This window comes from Poecilia mexicana, unplaced genomic scaffold (genome assembly GCF_051168715.1).
Source record: "Poecilia mexicana isolate PSO_F unplaced genomic scaffold, ASM5116871v1 scaffold_10, whole genome shotgun sequence".
NCBI lineage: Eukaryota > Metazoa > Chordata > Actinopteri > Cyprinodontiformes > Poeciliidae > Poecilia > Poecilia mexicana.
The window spans coordinates 286462-291926 of NW_028263379.1; the positions used below are offsets into that span (position 1 = coordinate 286462).

At 37.7% G+C, this 5465-nt stretch overlaps 1 long non-coding RNA gene across 2 annotated transcripts; it reads right to left on the reverse strand.

The window, feature by feature from the left end:
- Window positions 1-236: 236 nt before the first annotated feature.
- LOC106912536 (uncharacterized) lies at window positions 237-5082 on the reverse strand. Of its 2 annotated transcripts, XR_015764399.1 has the most exons (4): window positions 5026-5082; window positions 4808-4941; window positions 1486-1586; window positions 237-1352 (listed from the first exon to the last, which is right to left on the reverse strand). It is a non-coding gene; the product is annotated as an uncharacterized LOC106912536 (long non-coding RNA). The 2 variants fall into 2 exon arrangements; XR_001416949.2 differs by lacking the exon at window positions 5026-5082 and having other exon boundaries at window positions 4808-5019.
- Between the last annotated feature and the right edge of the window lie 383 nt (window positions 5083-5465).

Genomic DNA, 5465 nt, shown 5'->3' on the forward strand with positions numbered 1-5465 from the left:
CTCATTTGCAGAACAAATTCACAAATTTGTTTTTGCCACTGAAATTCTGCATTATTGAGATAATGTATGTTCAGAATCTTATATGAAAATAATACATTTAATGTACAAATGGTCCATGACAAATCAAGTTTTATTACTAATTTTTTTGCATGGAGGTGATTCAGTTATTGGTTTTTGATTTCATGTCATACATATCTATTTTCCTTTTGGAAAAAATGAGAAAACAGAGAAAAATATACATTATTTTAACTATTTTCTTTATTCTGTCAGACAACCAAATACATTAGATGTACAATTTGAAATGATATGCAAGTAAAACATGAGGAGCGTAAATCACTTTGTCTTTTTAAAGATATTTCACAGCTGTCAACTCGACTGGCGACCTTTTCAGGTGACCCCGCCTCTCGCCCGAAACGTTCACTGGAGATCAGCACCAGCACCCCTCCCAGCCCCAGTAAGGGACAAGGGTGTACAGAAAATGGATGGACGGGCAGCTGTCAACTCTTTTTTTAGGTGTTCAGCTGAAGAGCACACACATTAATCCCTTCTACTCTATTCATGCCATGTTGGACATGGTGAGAAGCCTCGCCCCCAAGATCAGTATTTCCAGGAATCCCCCTTTCTCATGAGTGAAGGGATTCCTGGGAAAACTGGACCCCAGAGAAAAGGGTAAAGGAAAAACAAGCTGAAAAGAGTGACTGTTCAAAATTCTACTTTTGGGGAAAAAAAAGAAAAGAAAAACGGAGTATTTTATGAACTCAGCTGGAGTTCATAAAATAAGAAAGGAGCAATACAAAACAGAAAAAAATTACAGAATGGTTGACAAAATATCCGTTATAACTCCATGGATGCCAGATTCACTTTCTCCTTTCTTCTCTAGAGAAACATGTCACAGTCCTGCCAATCTTGATAGATGCTTCTTCCTTGTTACAGACGTACCTCGACAGCTCTGTCTGTCCTCCGTCCCGAGCTACAGTGCTTCATCTCAGACTACCAACTGACCAGAGATGCAGCACTGCACCACGGGCCACAGGGATAAGCAGCAAGTCAACAGATGCAGCACATTTATTTCAGGACGTAACAGTATAAAAACAAACAAAAGACTAAAAAAAACATCTGTCATTAACATTACCTATGTGTTAAAAAATAAAAAGAGTGCAATGATGTATGAATTACTACATTAATACATTAAATCATATTATTAAATTTAATATTTAATTTTCGTTTGGAATCAAAAAAGTATTTTTGAATTGGGTTGAATTGAAATGTGTGAAGAGACCATAGAGATGATGATGATTTCCATGTTGCTGTTTGACCTTGTAGATGGAGGAATGAAGATTCTTCACTTCTTTCTATAAGTAAGCAGAAAACAGTAAGTAAACTTTCTTTATGTATGTTTCAAGTTGGAGCAGGAAGTGTGCGCTTACACTTAAATACATATTTTATCCTAATCAAAGGCAATTAACAATTCTTTAAAAATATTACCTTCTCCATCACCATTTTTGTACAGTCATGAATCCCTCATGTTGTCGTCTGAACAGCTGCTATGTTTTCCTGTCACCTGAATCCCCATCTTGGTATAACACCTTAGAAAAAACACAGCAGGAAGCAGTTTGCTGACTTTTCATATGAAAAAGATGTTTGTTCCTCTAAGTGGCTCTTATGGCCCAGCTCTGACATTCACAAAGCAGAGAATTACATCAGCAAACTCGGGTTAAGAAGTTACTAAATGAGAAAGAATTCATACTGGACTTTTCTTACTTTTCTTTGGTAGAAATTCTTTCTGTCCTTATTTGGTAGTTTTTGCATTTTGAGGACCTTGGAAAAGGGATCGCAGCATACGATAAACATTTGCTCTTCCAGACGGTGATTGCTTCCACTAACAGCCAGCCCCCGCCCCCCGCCCCCCGCCCCACAGCTAACTACATACATTCCCTTTTCAAGTCACAGAGTGGACATGCTGTTCAGGCAGCTTAGGGAGCCTTTATCTTCCATAGTCCTTCTCCATCTGCAATGGGCTAAATAAGGTCATATTGAGAAGAAAGACGTTCAGTGGTCAAACCCCACGGATCTGTCTGGGAAGTAAAAACCCCACAATCCTATGTCTGTGTCAATGTTCCACCAAACATTTAGTTAATTAAATCAGGATCCTCTGCTTGTTTATTTCATTCCAGTCTGGCTTTTCATGCGAAAAAGATTTTTGTTCTGCTAAATGGCTTTTATGGCTATTTAGAAAACATTATTACATTATTACAATAGAAAACAGCAACTGTAATAGCTGCTCTGTTGGTTTTCTTTTTCACTAAGGACATTTTTTCTTCAACCACAGTCTGCACCATAGCTGGCAGATCAGTTAGTCCTTCTCCAGGCTGTGCACAAGAAAAGTGCAGCATGCATAGTTAACGTTAAATCACCAGACAGACTATGAATATATGAGAAGAAAGGATCTACAAAAGCATTTTCAGGAGGAAAGACTGGGAGGATAGGATCAGATTGATTTCAGTCTCTCCTTTTTTGGCCACAGTTGGGAATGGTGTGTGTTTATGCAGACTGTGATAAGAGTCAGAGCCATCTCTCCTGCAAATCCAAACATTGCCTAATATGGTCAGGCTTCTCATTCCTTCTTGTTCTTTAAATCACATGCAGGAAGCACACTGTTCTATGTTTTGTCAGTCTCCTTGCTTCAGCTCATTTCTCTCTTCTCCCTTTGATTCACACAGATCAAGAATGGTTTGGCATTTGAGTAGAAATCAGATTTAGTTGTTAATCTGTTTGAAACCATAAATAGAGATGAGACCTGTGCTGATTTCAGTCACAATGTATCAATCAACAGTCTAGTAGATTTATATCTTAGAAATGATCTTAACTGTCTACTGGTGTTTCACTGGAAGGAAGTTGTTTGGATTTAGTCACATAATGTCAAATCCTAGAATGTCACAGACATTCACTTGTACAAAATGTTTTAAAACAAACTTTTGCATAATTTGAGTTTTACTGCAGTCAATTTGTATTAACTTTTCTCATCCCAGTATCTTCTGCTCTGCCCCTCCCCCTCCATGTGAAAATTATCCTGGGAATGGTAGTTTCTTAATCCCACTGGGGAAACAATGTCGAGGGTTATGGGAAAGCCTTTAGACAGTAACCCTTCAGGATTTCAGTAAATAAATACAGCACTTCCTTTCCTCTCTGTCATCTGCAGAGCAGTTTCAGATGCACTATTCCAGCTTGTAGCTGGTGGTGAGAGCTCACCAACTTAAATCCCCAAAATGTTTCCCCTGGTTCTGCTCATCCGAATCAACCTCTGGATGTTAACTCAGGAAAATATCCAGAACATGGAACAGCACACAAACATGGACACATTGTTTGTGTGCTGGAGTTGTTGACTGTAAGCAGGAAACTTTACAGAAGAGACAATGAAAAATGTGTTTTAAAAATAATATGGTGGATCTTGATGGATCCATTAATTAGCACTCCATAAAAGAGACCCACTTATAAAGAAAGGGATTGTCAATAGACCTGAACTTACAAAGCCCTTTCCAGCCATTTTGACCACACTCACCAACACTCAGCGTAACTTGGGGTTAAGCTGGAAATGAACCTACAACCTTCTAATCAGAAGACATCCACGCTACCCGATGAGCCACAGTTACTCCGACATAACTTATGATTTGAAATGCATTGGAGAGCAGACACCAAGCAAAGCTTCTGGCGTAGCATGACATGGTCCTACATTACAATTTGAGATCAGAGGAGGAAAAAACTGTACTGAAGCAACTTCAGCATATTTTACCCAGGTAAAAAGCATCCATCCAAGAAATAACTCTTGTTTTTTGGAAACAAATATTTTATAGAATGGCTACTTAACTGATAAATTAATACTTTTATAAATTAATTAAAACTAAATAAAATTGTGTTTGTATAGCACCTTCAAAAATCTGGGTTAAATAATGTAATGGTATAAACTCAAAATGCATAACATGTAACATAGACTTGAAAGCCAATCTTTTGCTAAAATGAGTTTAATTGGAAAAAGCTTATTTTTTATTTGTGAAATTTGCTTAAAAGAGACTTAGAAGAGGACGATTGAAGAGACTTGTTTAATCATAAGTGCAGATCATTCCCTAAAATCCTGAGCACAGAAGCTGGATAACCTTCAGTTTTCAGTCCTGATCTGGACGCAGATCATCTGACCAGGATGGTTGGGAGTCAGAAGCTCCAAATACAGAAAGAAGACTAAAATCTTAAAATGAACACTTTTTATTGATTTTAATTTTATTACTTTATTCTTCTTTAGAAAGAAAAATAAAATAATAAAATCAACACTGTTACATCCCAGGTAACAAGTGCAAAGAAGCAAGAGTTGGAGTTCTACGGCGGACTCCAGCTGCTGTGCTCTGTACTAATTAGAGACAATTGAGGTCTGTCTGTGTGTGTGTGTGTGTGTGTGTGTGTGTGTGTGTGTGTGTGTGTGCTGGAACACCATACAGTATTGTATCTCCAGTATGTAATACTGGAGATATTGTTTACTGTATCTTTAAATTGCACAAAGGGCTCAGTCTGTGGAAAATAGCAAAACAACAAATCCTGTGAACACGGGAAGCAGCAATTCTTATATTGGGTCAGAGGAATCTTTTTCATCTCTCACTCCAGGATTCAACACATAACTATGCCAACGAGATCTAGATCATTTATTGCCCCCCATCCCCAACCAAAAAAGACTATGTATTTCTGTAAGAACGCAATTTAAGCTTAAAATTTAAAAGTTGACTTACTGGTTTCAGTTGTGGAGAAATTGCTGTGGTCATACCTGAATGTTTTGCTGCAGGTCAGCTGAGATGCCGCTGGATGTTTTCCTTTGAAACCGGCAAAAAGAAGCTGATGCCATGTGGACTTTCTTCCAGTCTTCCAGTTGAAAACAATTATATGTTTCAGCAGATGTACCTGAAAGCAGGAGGTGATTAAATAAATAACAGATTTTATAAGTCTGAAGTTTAAGATCAGAGGTGCAATCAGAGGGTTTCTCACCAGATTGCTGCTTTCTGATCTTTGCACGTGCCTCTTTTATGGAGCAGCTGGACCCCCAGTCCAAAGCATTCCACCATCTCCTTGTATGGATGCTAATGGGTGGGATTTAGAACAGAAAAGCCTCCTCTAGATTTGACTGTAAAGCTGATGTACAGAAGTTGCCACTATAAATGTAGCATATTTTAGGGAAACATAAGAATATTGCAGAGAAACTAAAGATGGAATAAATTAGTATGTCTAAAATGGGAGAAAAAAATACTAATGAAATAAAAAGAGCATAAAGAGACTTTGGGAAAAGAAGTTAAATAGACGGGCAAAAATTGTGAAGAAAGGTTTGTTAGAAATTAGAGTTTTATTGTAAGGACATGAGCTTGACCAAAACTGACACATTTCTGCCCCTTCTAGTTGATGATTAATCTCTATGTAAAAGAAACTACAGA